The 15,843-nt window shown below is 37.3% G+C and overlaps 1 protein-coding gene across 2 annotated transcripts in view; it reads left to right on the forward strand.

Annotated features, from left to right (window-relative positions):
* CDase (neutral ceramidase) overlaps positions 1–15,843 on the forward strand; it is a 440,785-nt gene that overhangs the window by 81,852 nt on the left and 343,090 nt on the right. The gene's annotated exons all lie outside the window — the stretch shown is intronic.

Genomic DNA, 15,843 nt, shown 5'->3' on the forward strand with positions numbered 1-15,843 from the left:
TAATGGACGTCTCATGTTGTAGATTTGCATACTCTGTTCACTTTATCCTTGTTTTTTTTTTTTTATTAAATGGTGCAGTTGTAACTCCAAACTCGTATTCTAATGCGAGATGAGCTACAGTTTTCCTTTCATAAACCATTCAATTATTGAATAATTTTGAGGGAAAAATTGTTCCGGGGCCGGGTATCGAACCTGGGACCTTTGGTTAAACGTACCAACTCTCTACCAAAAGTTAGATCGGTGTCGGGTAGAGTTCCAGGGTAGCTCTGTTGGTAGAGCGTTGGTACGTTTAACCAAAGGTCCCAGGTTCGATACCCCGCCCCGGAACAATTTTTCCTTCAAAATTATTCAAATCAACTTTACAGGGAGTTATACCTGAAAGCTTGATTTGCATTCAATTATTTGAACTTTTTTTCGATACTTATAGCACAACACAATTTCTGTTGACACCTGTGAAGACATTTTATATTTTCATTTATTTATTTGTAATGTCGTCAACATTTATACCAATTATGGTGTACCACCACATTTCACATTTTATATATAAATGATACAGAACGACAATTCGAACAGTAGACTATACTGTGTAACGGTGAAAACTTGTAATAACATTCTATAGAAAACGTACGTAGGGCCTATTAGTATAATGTACAAAACAGTACTTCATATATCGATAAGATACATTATTTCTGAAACAAAAAAAAAAAAAAAATAAATAAATAAATAAAATAAAAATAAAAGAGCGAGAGAAAGATAGTCGGATAATTTGCCAATCGGTTAATAGCATGACGGATAATCGAACTTTCTCGCCATAGATTCAAATTTCGGTTTCTCTAAGTGGAATATATAGCGGAAGAAAATCTCTATTAACACAGAATTGTTGGAATAGGTACTATTACCGTCATTACCGGTACTCTTTTACCTGCTATTGTTTTCTAAACGTTTCTTGTATTAGTTGACATTGTTATTGTCAAAAGCTTTGTTTACTATTCTGTAGCTCATAATAATAATAATAATAATAATAATAATAATAATAATCATCATCATCATCATCATCTTCTTCTTCTTCTTCATATGGAAGAGAAAACTAAGTCTAAAAGCTGAAATCTGTATTATCTAAAATTGTCATTTATTAAACCAATACTACCGGGTATCCTGAACGTTTTATTAGATATTGAACTAATTAGCAGAATGGCCTCTTACGTGACGTTCTGTGTATTAACGTGCAATGATTTACTCGAAATGTTCTTTTCAGGTTATCTTGAATTTTCTTATTACCGAAAGCAATTATATTTTTATAGTTGTACAATTTTTCAATCGTAGTCTTTATTTAAGAATGGAAAAATTGTAGACTAGCCATGAAGTTTTTACCCAGAGCCCATATGCGCACCCAGGGTGCCAAGGTGGGTCACTTGACCCCTTCTGACCCATTTTTGCAAAGACTGAATGAGATGCCTTTGCTAGGAAATGTAATGAATAGCGGAAATTTACAATTTATTAAATATACGAGAGCTTCGTAATGGAGTGACTGCAGTTACTGAACTACAAATTTTTAACAATTGAAGGGATGAGAATGAGATAGTCCAAAGCCACGCTTTTAACAATTTTTTTTGTGAGTTTATTTCTTACACATATGAGGAAGCTACTAGTAAAATATTATAAAAATTACTCAGAAAATAGCTTAAGTATAGCCTACGCTAAAGAAATTATGATACCGCATCTAATAGCATTGGACTATAAACCTTTAACACGCTCTCCTGTAAAGTTTTCTCTGTGTGGTTTAGGACTATATCATTCCCATCCCTTCAATTAATATCAGTATATGTTCACTAAATTTAGAATGTAATTTTAGATTTTGTTTCATTTCTTGGCATTTAGTACAACCTCAGGCTTTGCAGTCAATGAACAATGTATATTGTTACTCTTATAGCCTGTAATTTTGCACTGTTTCTCTTTCTCGCCACGAATGTATAATTGAGGACCGTTTTTGCAAAACTTGCTAACTGAAAAAAAGTAAATTTTACAGGAGAGACAAAACACTGTAGTAAGCAAAATTTTGCTGTAACTCTCACATGGCAGAAAGCAAGTTTTGGAAAAACGATCACACTTTGACACACTACAATGAAGAGAAATAATCAAATTTTATTAAAACGCCTTTAACATCATGTAGAGGCCTGCCTTATATTAACGAATCCATCAAAATCTCAATTTTGCAAATTTTGCAGTTTGCAAGTTTTGCAAAAACGGTCCTCAATTCATCTATTGAAAAAACTTATGTGTTGACCGTCCATGGGGAAAATACTGCGGGCGTCCATCTAAGCGCAGTTTGAGTGTAACAATTTTGGGCTTTTGTTGTGACAGAGAAAGAATTCAGGAAAACTTTCACTGAGGGTTGTGCGTCACGGTGATAACGTTGTGTGCGCGTGTGTTTGTGTGTGTTTGTATATGCACGTGCAAGTGCGTAGCTGACTGGAAAGGAAGCCTCCTTGTCTTAATTCCTCCAGAATAAATATATAAATAAAAAATAAATAAAATGATTAATGAATATATATATTTATTTAGTAATGTATGTAAGTATGTATGTATGATTTTCGTAGATTATTTTACGACGCTTTATCAACATCACAGGTTATTTAGCATCTGAATGAGATGAAGGTGATAATGCCGATGAAATGAGTCCGGGGTTCAGCACCGAAAGTTACCCAGCATTTACTCATATTGGGTTGAGGGAAAACCCTGAAAAAACCTCAACCAGGTGACTTTCCCCGACCAAGAATCGAACCCGGGCCTCCTAGTTTCGCGACCAGACGCGCTAACAGTTACTCCACAGGTGTGGACGGTATATGTATGTATATATGTATGTATGTATGTATGTATGTATGTATGTATGTATGTAGAGAGAGTCGGTTAGTATCGGACATCGGGTAATATCGGACAGTGAGTTTCTTTCATCTACCACACGATGATAGTACCTGAGTGATATGGTTACGTTCATGGTGGAAATGTTTCCGCCATGGTTACGTTTCTGTGATGTCGCATAGAGAAACGTAACCATGTCAATCAGGTACTACCATATGGTAATAGATGAAAGAAACGCACTGTCCGATACTACCCGACTCTCCCCTATGTATGTATGTATGTATGTATGTATGTATGTATGTATGTATGTATGTATGTATGTATGTATGTATGTATGTATGTATGTATGTATGTATGTATGTATGTATGTATGTATGTATGTATGTATGTATGTATGTATGTATGTATGTATGTATGTGTGTGTATGTATGTATGTACGCTCAAATCTTCTTGCCATTTTAAAAAGCTTCTTTCTGTTTGATGTTGCGTTGAATAATGACATTTTCACATAGGTACTTCTTCTGCTATGAACATTTATTGTCTCGAAGATAAACTAAAAGCCTATGCTATTAATTAAATCAGTTACTATCTCTGTCACCACATATTATGCAAAACAATTTAAGGAATTACAATCCTTATGTGCATTTAAATCTATTTAAACGAGAATTATTTTCACTTCACTGTACAATCTAGCAAGATCAGATAGCGAATTCACGAATAGCAATAACTCAGTATAATAGACTACAAAAGTTCTTGAAACAGGTAATACAGAAATGTTGACAGTTTAGCTTCCCTTTACTGTGTAATATATATGTATATATAATAATCATTTGAGATTTTTCTTCGCAAATAAGCATCATTTATGTCCCGACTTCACATTTTTATACTTCCCTTCTAGATGTCAATTTGGTATCGATAAGTGCATGTGTAGGGCCTACTCGTTTCAGTCTTCTAGGCCAGTAAATATATTATGTAATACAGAAACTTAAGTTTCAAAATTAAGATTACACAATATAGTTGAAATATACACAAAAGTTAAGATTGCAAGTGAAGAAATAGAAAGGACATCAAACATAAAATCCCTCGTACAGTATTTCAATAAGGAATAAAAGGGAAACATGTAAATGAATTTTCAATGCAGTATGATAGTACAGTTCTTCTTAATGTTTATGTAAATTAATAAATGTTATAGTCTTATCTAACGTCTGTTAGATAAAATGGAATGCAAATGTTCGTGATGATGAATATGTGTTGAAAGTGCCACTTCTCTGGATTTAATTTGTGTCTGGTATCTGACCTAGAAGACATAATATTCTCTATGCATCTTTGCGCATCACTTCTGCATAACCATGCTTGTTATTCACCACCGCACAGTCCTGTGTTTGCCTTGAAGTCTCCGTGAGAGTGATTCAGCATTCATAGCCATCCTTTTCTCATTGAAAGTACCCGCCCTGCCGATAAAATTTTCTACTCATCTAATGACCGCCGCATCTGTGGCTCAAGCACTAACACACTGGTATTACATCCAGACGACCTGGATTCGGTCCCCGGAGAGGTCGTGATGTAATTTGTGGTGAACAAAGCAGATGTTTCAGAGCACTTTTCTCAGGGTACTTCCGTTCTGGGGCTTTTCATGTATTCGTTTCAGAATTGGATGTTTCTGTCAGACCGAGGCAGGATGGTGCACTTGTCAGCATTGGATTCACGAATGCTACCCAGGCCATCTGTCATATAAAGGGTGTTTAAATAAGAGAATGGCAGATTTGGACACCATGTCAATTTGCTATTGACCAAAACTAAAAAAAAAAAAATGTTCCATGAACATGTCTGATAACGAACACGTGTTGAGATATTACCTATGTTGTACTGTATTGTGGCTTAGTAGGCTATAATGTCTTTTAAGTAAGCTAACTACACGATTCTGATTGGATGATCGTCCACCTCTGGTTCGGCATGTGGACGTGAGGCCAACAGCCGGCTGGTCGGTATGAGCCCTTCAAGAGCTGTGGCACCACGGATTTTTGGTTAACGGCACTGTATCAACTACGAGGTATTTAGCGTCGTTGGGATTGGTGATAGCCCAGATCATATATTATATGCCAGATAGGTCGGCCTTATAGGCTTTGACGTTAACAACTTTTGTCAGGTTTACTACGCTGCCATCTACACTCAGGGACAAAAAAAAACCGGACACTTCTATATTTGCTTGTATTTTGTTGCCAATTATTTCAAAATGAAACAAAACCCATTTAAACAAAATAATGTTTCATTTAGCACCTTATACTACAACATTTGAAAAAAAATCTCTGATGAGAAAATTTACAAAAAATTACAAAGGGCGTATAACTATGGCATCGTTTGGTCTAACTGTTTTTTCATTTTATGGTGCCTTAAACATTAAAAACTCTTTTTAGTGACGGGTATTACCCCCTCTGGCTTGAATAACTGTATCCATACGTCTTGGCATGCTCTCAATTTGGTTAGCAAAGTCTTCTTGAGGAATAAGTTCTCATTCTTCGCCAAGTGCTCGCCTCAACTCTTGTAACGATTCTGGTCTCGGTCGTCTATTCTTAACACGCCGTCCCAGCATGTCCCACACGTGTTCAATTGGGTTCATGTCTGGACTCCTTGCTGGCCATGGAAGAACATAGATTCCCACTTCTTGGAGATAATCTCCGACCGCATGGGCAATATGCGGCCGTGCATTATCGTGCATTAAAACAAAATTATCGCCTACAAATTGGCCAAATGGCACAACATGATCAGCCAAACATTCATTTATATACCTATCAGCTGTTAGTCTTCCATTTTCAACAAAAACCAACTCTGTACGAGGATCCGTACACATTCCTGCACAAACCATCACTCCACCACCTCCATACGGCACATTTTCGGAAATGCAACACTGTGAAAATCGTTCTCCCCTCCTTCTCCAAACTCTTTCACGTCCATCAGGTGAGTACAGATTGAAACGGGACTCATCGGTGAACAGAACACAGCTCCACTGTCCATTTCTCCAATCCCTGTGATCATTTGCAAAACGCAGTCGTTCAACTCGATGCATCCTGAGAAGTCTGGGACCAGTTGCAGCTCTACTTGATATCAGTCCACTTGCTTTCAACCTCCTTCTAACTGTTTTGGCCGAAATTGGGCGTCCATGCATGTTAGCAAATTGCTGGGCTACACTAGTAGCTGGCAGGTTGCGCTCCCTAAGAACTCTCAACACCATATACCTGTCTTCATTTGGATTTGTAGCTCTTGGACGACCCGAACCTGGTCTTCTGGTATATTCTAGGGTATCTCTATACCGTTTTATGGCATCATGGGCTGTGCTTCTAGCCATATTCATAACACTTGCAATGTAACGTACACTGCGTCCATCATCGTAAAGGGCTACAGCTCGAGCCACATCTTCAGGTCGCATCTTGTTTTAAGACAAATGTTACAATCCCACTTAAACTCAGAAAATATAAAAATAAAGAAATAACGAATGATAACGATAATGAAGCACAAAATGGTTGAGACAAAATTGTTATAGCTGAGACTCCAAAAGCAAAATTGTAATATTTGGTTGTAATGGCTTGTTTACAAAACAAAAAACAATCAACAATGTATACACGTCTCCATAACAACAGATGGCTACCATAATATTGTATGAGAAGATAATGTTTTACAAAATACCAGCAAATATTAAAGTGTCCGTTTTTTTTGTCCCTGAGTGTAGTTGTTACGTAAGGAGTCACGTCGTAATTCCCATTTGAATTGCATTAGCGACTGTACTTCCATCTCGTGTTCGCTTACGGCGGCCGGGTGGCGATCCTGGCGATTGTTCTCTTCGAAGTGCGAACGATTTTAAAATAGCGATGACCTATCTGTTACATATATGATCTAGGTTGATAGTGAGATGGTACTTGGCGAGATGGGGGACGAGGATTCGCCATATATTACCTGACATTTGCCTTACGGTTGGGAGAAACCTCGGGAAAACCCAATCGATAATCAGCCCAAGCGGATCTTGTTTTCTTGACCTCGGTAGTAGAATGAGGTAATGTGGTCGGCATCACGCTCCGACCGCCTTTTTACCCCCGGGAAAAACAGAAGTCTGAGTGAACCTTGGACCGTTCTAGAAGTTTGGCAACGAGAAAATCCTGCCACCACTCGCGATCGAATTTAGGGTCTTTCCAATCCAATACACAGTACAGGAAAATTAACGATGTGGTTAAAAAATGACAAATTTGATGGTTTTGTAAAATATATAAAATACAGGGTGCGCAGGAAAAATACGCAACTTCATTTTTTAATAATGAGACGCCCAATATGAAGTATGTTTGAATGTTTGATTTGCCAGATTTCAAACGGACAATTAATTTACTGCCAAAGGGTATTGGGTTTAAATTGGTTTAAAGGGATGGTAGAGATAAAATGATTACAGATCGAGATATAACTATAGTGGTTTATATTGATCTACGTTTATGCCTATATCACTCGAATGAAAAACCAATAGAAATTGAAATCTTGCGGAGGAAGGTGCTCTAATTGATTGCAAAGTTTCACATTCTCAGAGAATCACGTACTCTTGAGAAACATATGTGGCTAACAAATTTTGTTTCTGGATCTATACACACGCTATACAATGTTTGTACGTTATAGGGAGTGTGGTATACGGACATCAAGGTATTTTAAGTATCTCTGTAGCCAAATTTCAAAGGATTAAGATTAGATGATCGGGGAGGCCATAGTATCCAGCGAGTCCAAGTGGGATTTATGGTGGACAAAGACTGCGTTTTGTGTTATACTGTAGGCATCCGAACAAGGAAAAGTCAGTGCGCAGAAACCAGCGCGCCTGACTGCCTCGCGCAGATGACGTATGCTCCCGTTCTCAGCATGCTCTCACGCCTACTGCAGGGGGGGGGGTAAGAGGGATATAGCATGCGCGCCGCGAGGAATCCGAAATGAGTTTTTCTTGTAGGATATCTATAGTTTTTCATGAAGTTCTTTCCTTTTTCTCCCCATTTAATTTCCGTCTACTAATCACAGCTTACTATTCTCGCAATATGGCGCCTCCAATCACAGTTCGTTAATCTCACAACATTACTTTTCAAGCAACATAGCACCTCTTGTTCTACAAAGTGCTTTAAAAACTGAATTTTTGTAATGTTCCTATACCTTTCTTAAATTTTTTTTTCTTTCAAATCGAATGAAAGTTCAGCTTTTTATTTCATTTATGGACACTTTCCAAATCTATGAGTACATGCAAAATATGCAGAATTTACTGCGTAAGTGGAGGTAACTGAACAATCATTTACTTTACAAAGATAACGTGTTTCGTATAATGAAATTTCAGTAAACTATAATATAAGTAATTTAATATGTCCTTAGGATTTGGTTTTATATATACAAGGCAGTCACGAAGCTCAATACGTAGTAAATATGCATCCATAGATAGTTGCTGACCACTAGGATCGCTACTCTCATTACAGACAATGCGAAATAGTACTGGCACAGTCTATTGTTCCTATTTCCTCAAAACTCAAGCTTCGTGACTGTATATATTAGACTGTGGTAATATCGTAGTTGCACACTAGGTGGCATTTGAGACTATGAGTTTACCGCTTGCCCCTCTACCCCTGTCGGTAAATAAGTGTAATTAAATTCCTCGCAGGTGCTCAAACCTCCGTCAGGGGGTATCTATGTTTCGGCCTCTGAATGATGCGATGGGTTAAATACATACTGTCCTGCTATAACTTTATAATTTTGTTAAGAATTTCACTTCATTTACGATAGATTTTCTCGTTATTGACAATGATGTTTCAAGTCTTACTAGCATAATGTCAACCTCATAATTTATGTTACTTTTATGTGTATTTATAAAGCATATTGCCTGAACACTCCATTATTGTACCATAATTTTATTACATTTTGTAATTTTAACAGTAATACTGTATCTAGTCGTGTATATTAATACTCATATTATAGCGTAAATATCTGAAAGAATTCTATAATAGGTGACATTAAAATAATAGTTTTCGAAAATATCTGTTTTAAAAAATCGAGTTTTGATTCCTTTTTCATTTGTGCTATTTATTATGAATTTGTGTTCCAGCAATAGCGATGTCAAGTAAATTTCATTGTACCGACAAAATATTTGAAGGCTCTATTCTGGTGAACTGTTTTACCATATGTTTAGTAAAACTGTGATGCTCCTTCGAAAATAGTAGCGACCAGTGGATAAAAAAATGTAACATACTGCAATTTATGACAATGGAATAAAACAAAATGCTTTGAAACATTATTGTTATTAAAAAATTAATTTCTAATTCCTTAGAAAATGACGCAAATTGAATTATTATTGTACAGTTAACGGTTATTTATTTCATGTTGGGGCGATTCCAGTGAGAAACTTAAGAACTGCGTGAAAAACGTCGTAGAACAACCGTATGAAGAACAACATAACACAAGTCCATCAACTGCTACCACATTATTAGTCATTCAGACTATAAGGGAAGAGGCAAGCGGAATAATTACATTCGGAAAGCAAAATACGGAAATCTGTATTCGGAAATTTGGTTTCGGATATTTGCATTTCGGGAAATATATTCGGCAAAATAAACATTTGAAATATTCAGTTCCGAAAAATGACCTTGAATCTCGCCGACTGGCTACATATTACACTAGTCAGACTTCGGATGCATACAAACAATAGTTATACATGATAAAGTAAAATATAAATCTTTCAAGAAGTAACTTGAGGCTCTGGCAGGGTTGCCAGATAAAGGAATCGAAACCGTCGTACTAACTTATGAAAATTGTCGTACTTTGCATAAAATTGTCGTACATATCTCAACTTCGTAATGTATTTCTAGTCCACAGCTGTGTAGTAATGGTTAGCATATCTGACTGTGAACGAGCGGGCCGGCGTTCAAATCCTGATTGAGACGAGTTATCTGGTTGAGGATGTTTCCAGGTTTTCCCTCAACCCATAAAGAGCAAATGCTGGGTAACTTTCGGCGCTTGAGTCATTTCGCTGGCCCTATCACCTTCATGTCATTACGCAATTGATAGATAATCGTAAAATAAAAATATATATAACTTATTTGACGAACAAACAAGAAAGTGCCACTGATGTAGCTCAGTTGGCTAAGGCGCTTGCTTGCCGATCCAGAGTTGCACTCGGGCATGGGTTCGATTCCCGCTTGGGCTGATTACCTGGTTGGGTTTTTCCGAGGTTTTCCCCAACCGTAAGGCAAATGTCACGTAATCTATGGCGAACCCTTGGCCTCATCTCGCCAAATACCATCTCGCTATCACCAATTTCATCGACGCTAAATAACCTCGCAGTTGATACAGCGTCGTTAAATAACCAAGTAAAAAAAAAAAACAAGGAAGTTAATAAAATTAAAGTCGTATTACTTTGTTATAACCGCGCCGTATATGTGAAACCTACAGCTCAAGATGAAAAATTATGACTTGCATAGCAAGCATAGTTACCAGATCGATTTTCAAAGCATCCCCACCCTTAAAACATGTTTTTTTCATATTAGTCCAGGACATAACAAATGAAGAAAACTTGTCTAAAAGGGACGAATTAACCATTAATTTTATTTTAATTATAAAGCAACATTATATGTTTTCAATTATTTTCCCCTTCAGTGAAATAGTCGTACGAAATTGCATACGACACACAGTGCGGTCGTACCTCGTACAATTAGTCAAAATACTCGTATGCGTACGAATATAGTTGTACGTACGGCAACCTTGCGCTCTGATCTCCCGTATGTGAAAAATGTACTGTTTATATATATATATATATATATATATATATATATATATATATATATATTTTTTCAAAAGTCGCCATGTTGACAGAAAGGCATTGAGTTATGAAGCGGAGAAATGTAAAATACTTTTGGGATAAGTAATTTCAATTGAAATTAATCTGACATGAAAGTAATAAAATGCTAATTCTGAGAAACAATTGAGAGCATTATCACAATGGGCCTTGACACCTACTCGGGCACCGAAATGTAATTAGACTCGACAGTTGAAATACGACTATAACCATTGCGACTCGATGACGTATCGTCCCTGTTAAATGAGAAGTAGATAATTACACTTCGTGCTAACAAAAAGTTTAGATAATATCTATTCAACACAGAATGTATTAATGAAATTAATGATTTATAGCCGTCTCATTAATGCTTACAAAAGAGCGAAACGAATATGCAAAGAGTCTGTTCACATCGAATGTGCTAGCAGTGCCATCAGATCATACTAAAACAATGTAGCAATTGTGTTGCATTGTCTCTCTATAATGTTTTATGTAGATTGCTACGCTCCTTGTTTTGGGTCGAGTTGACTTTGTTGGTAAGACGATAGGCTATACATTGAAGAGGCCAGGTTCAATCCCAAGTGAAGGAGGATTTTTCACTTTGTTGCAACTGAATCGGTTATTTGAGAAACCACATAAGTCCATATTTAAGTAAAACAAATTTGTGTTTCTGATGTTAGTACACGTATCTGCTCATCTATGGCAGAAAGTACAGTAGATGTAAGTGATAATGACATGATAGTATTTTCTCAAGAGGATGAAATAAAAAGATTTTGTGAAGAGATATCTTCCTGGCCTAGTCGTAGAAGAGATGACGCACCTGAGAAGCTGTATTGTGGGACTTCAATAAAGCATCAGTGTTTCACTTTAAATATTCTAGAATTTTGTTTCTCATTTTGTAATATCGAGGACAATAATACATTTTGTATTAAATTTATACTTTAAAAGTTTTGTTGTCATTAACTTGCATAGAAAAAAATAAAACTATATAATTTTTTACTGCAAACATTTCGAGTATTTGAGAAATAACATAGTCCACGAACTTTAGGACACACTGGCGCTCTCAATTATAAGTAAAAGTTATTTAAAATATCTAGAAATATTGCAATTCATATAAAAAAATTCACTCTAAAAGGATAAGAACATACATCTAATAATTTTTTTGCAGTTTTCTCAAAACGTATAGTTAGGGACATGTGTAGTTTCTCAAATAACCGATACAACTACTTTAAGTAGTCTGATTCCAATAAAATTAAGTACTGTTCTTCCATTGAGTTTAAGTAGCCTATAGCCGGAACCGCACGTATGGCTTAGTGTTAACTCGCTGATATTCTATGCAGACGACCTGCGTTCGATCACCCTCCTAACCGTGATGGAATTTGTGAACAAAGCAGACTTTGCACAGGGGTTTTCTTGGGGTACTCCTGTTTCTTTCTGTCACTCCACTAATACTCTCCACCTCCCTCTCATTTCATTTATCATTTGCAATATTTAAAATTAGGTTGGGATGAAGACTTGAAGTTAGTACAAGTTTCTAATGTTGAAATAGGGTCTTGGGGCTCCGGGTCCTGGGACCTATTAGATACTCGTCTGAGATTTTGATCTGAGGGAGGATGATCCATCTGGATTCATAGATGCCACCCAAGCCACATGTCACACTGGAATAATAATAGAATATATGGTATACAATAAGCAGTAACATGAGCTGCTGCCAGGAACTCAAAATGAGAATAACAATGACAAAGGAAGTTTTTTTTAATAGAAGAAGGAACATCTTCTGCGAAAAAGAACTGAGAAAGAGACTAGTGAAGTGCTCTGTGTGAAGTTTAGCATTGTATGGTGCAGAAACATGGACATTACGAAGAAGTGAAGAGAAACGAATAGAAACATTTGAAATATAGATATGAAGAAGGATGGAGCGTGTGAAATGGACAGACAGAATAAGAAACGAAGCTGTGTTGGAAAGAGTAGTTGAAGAAAGAATGATGCTGAAACTGATCAGGAAGAGGAAAAAGAATTTGATCGGTCTCTGGTTGAGAAGAAACTGCCTTCCGAAGAATGAACTGAAAGGAATGGTGAACAGGAGAAGAATTCGGGGCAGAAGAAGATATCAAATGATGGGTGACGACATTAAGAACATTAAGACATATGGATCATACGCGGAGACTAAGAGGAAGGCAGAAAATAGGAAAGACTGGAGAATGCTGGGTTTGCAGTGAAAGACCTGCCGTTGGGCAGAACACTATGCATGAATGAATATGGTGCTCAATGGACCAATGTAAGCCTAAGTGCATGGTTCTATATGTTATAAACTTCTGTAGTTGTAGCCAATCAATTACTTTACATGATACTGTGATCGAATATTTTCTTTAACTCGCAACTACTGAGGTTAAACCAGCGTCGCCGGTGTGCCGGAATTTTTTCTCGCAGGAGTTCTTTTACATGCCAGTAAATCTACTGACATCAGCCTGTCGCAATTAAGCATACTTAAATGCCATCGACCTGGGCCGGGATCGAATCCGCAACCTCGAAAACAGAAGGCCAGCGCTATACCGACTACGCTATCCATGCCGTGGCCTTATGTTTTCTTTCCTTCTTTATATGCGTGTTCTTCCATAAGTTGTTATATTTAGATCTATATACTGTATATTTAGTTAATTATTTAACGACGCTGTATCAACTACTGTTATTTTGTGTCTATGGGATTGGTGATAATGAGATGGCATTTGGTGAGATGAGAATTCGCCATATATTACCTAATATTTGCCTCATGGTTGGGGAAAAGCTCGGAAAACCTAACCAGGTAGTCAGCCCAAGCGGGAATGGAACCCACGCCGGAGCGCAGCTCCTAGTCAGGAGTCAAAGGCCTCATTTAGATATTACATAGACAAATATATAGGGTAAGGTTGCCATCAATGGACCACATAACTTCTTTATGGAATTTAAGAAAAACTATTGAGTCAAATATTATGATTTTAAATTTCATGAATTCCTGGTATGAAGGACTATCAACTGTATAATAATCAATATCGGAATACAACTTCGAAAAAAACAATGAACGGTTTTAATTTTTCGCCTAGCGGTCCATTCATGGAGACCTAGCTCCACCAATGGACCAGTTGGGTTCCATGAATGGACCATCGGGTTTCATGAAAACATTTCTTCCTAAACACACTCTGACTGATGTATGTAACAAAATATTTGACATTTGGTTTATTTTAAATGATACAGATGGTTACATAAACAAATACAATCATACTCAATGCAACTGAATTTTAAAAAAGTTCGAAGATGAATAAACCTGCATGTGTTCAGAAATATGGGTTATAAAGTTACTGGTTTCACATCTCACAGTGGTAAACAACATGTTGTCACTGTAACTTTAATCATGTAGCAGGCAGTAAATAAATTCTATTTTTACCTTTATGTCTTGGACAGTTTTTCTAAATGCAATTCAAACAAAAATATTTTTTCACATTCTTTTTCACTCCTGCACAGTTTTCATGTACCCACTGCCTGCATGTCATGCACTGGATCATATCCTTCACTGACCGACTTTGACATATTTCACAATACCAGTCATTATTGGTACTCCGAAGAACTGTCTTATCTTCACTTGAAGGATATGTTAATTTTTTTCTTTTCAAACCTGTTGATGATTTGCTTAACTGCTGCTTGTAAGGAGAACTTGTCAGGACGAGAGCTTTTTGTGTGCCTTTCTTTCCTCTTGTGCTTGCAACAGTAGTAGCTGCTTTTGGCAAAGGAGATAATTCAGCGAGAGGAACGACCAAATTATAATTAGGCCTAGGTCTACTTGTCGGACTACAAGAGTCAGTGAAATTGTTGTCCTTCCCTGGACCTTCGGTTACTTTTATCTGCGTTGCTGCTCCTCCAGCTGATTCATTTCCTGTTGCTTCTACTCCTGGCACTTTCTCACACATCGGATTGATTGCTGCTGTATTTGTTGATGCTGCTGCTCCTACAGTCGATGTCTTCTGTGTTGATGTCGTTGCTTCTACTGCTGGAATTTTCTCTGTGATTGAACTGGTCGCTGCTGTTGTTTTTGTTCCTGTTGATGTATCTTTTGCTACTGGCATTTCCTCGACCACTGGACTGGATTGCAGTACAATTGAAGTAGAAAAATGATGATCTTTGAAGACATCTCTCTGTCTACAGGCCACACTCCAGCACGGGCAAAACCATTAATTGCTGTCCCTTCAGTAGCTGCTCTCCCATATGCCTTCCCAAATAATTCAGCCACCTGAAATTGGGTTACCGCTCGTCCTGAATGTAACCTCAACCATTTCTCCATTTCATCAATGTAATAGCAGCTTAATGGCTTAAAGAAAGAGACGTCTAAAGGTTGGAGTCTGTGTGTTGTATGGCCTGGAAGGGAAAGTAGTACAACCCTACACTGTCGAGCAAGATCCAGTGCTTCAGGATTTTTAGTGTGTGTTGTATGACCATCCAAGAGAAGTAGTACTTTATGGTCATTCGATGGTTTTACAGTGTCTATAAAATGATGTAAATATTTTACAAACAACTCTTTGTTTATGTAGCCACTACCTGGGATGAATGCAAACACTGTTCCCGGTGGTGCTCCATCCAGCATCGGTGGAATATATTGGCCAGCAGCACTGGCACAACAGACAGCAGTAGTAGTCATACCTCTCTCTCCGCTTGCAATGGACCCGACTTGTTGTTTTCCTTTCTTGGTTATTACTTTTCTGGTCCTCTTCTGCACCGTGGAAAGGCCCGTACCAAGTACCATGAGTGATCGAGACGCGAGCTCGGAACCCCAGCGGTAAAAGGTGCGCGTTCTAACCACTCGGCCACTGAGTGGACCACAATAAAATATATTTGTGTTTAATTATTAGTTAATAAGCTATATAAGTAAAGATAAAGCTCAAATATACATGTTGTTCATTTATATTAAGGCGTGTCCATGGATGGACCAGTGGTCCATTCATGGAATCACTTAGTGGTCCAATGGTGGAAACAGTGCACGTTTTTGCTCTCCGCTTGTGTATGGCAAAGCTGAAAATTCAACAACGTATCTAAATATATCAATGCAAAGCAGATAAATCACACTTCCCAATGAAGTAAGTTGAGCGCTATAAAAACGTGTATCTTCTTGTCGTATGAACTTTAAAATT

This window comes from Periplaneta americana, chromosome 16 (assembly GCF_040183065.1).
Source record: "Periplaneta americana isolate PAMFEO1 chromosome 16, P.americana_PAMFEO1_priV1, whole genome shotgun sequence".
Lineage (NCBI taxonomy): Eukaryota > Metazoa > Arthropoda > Insecta > Blattodea > Blattidae > Periplaneta > Periplaneta americana.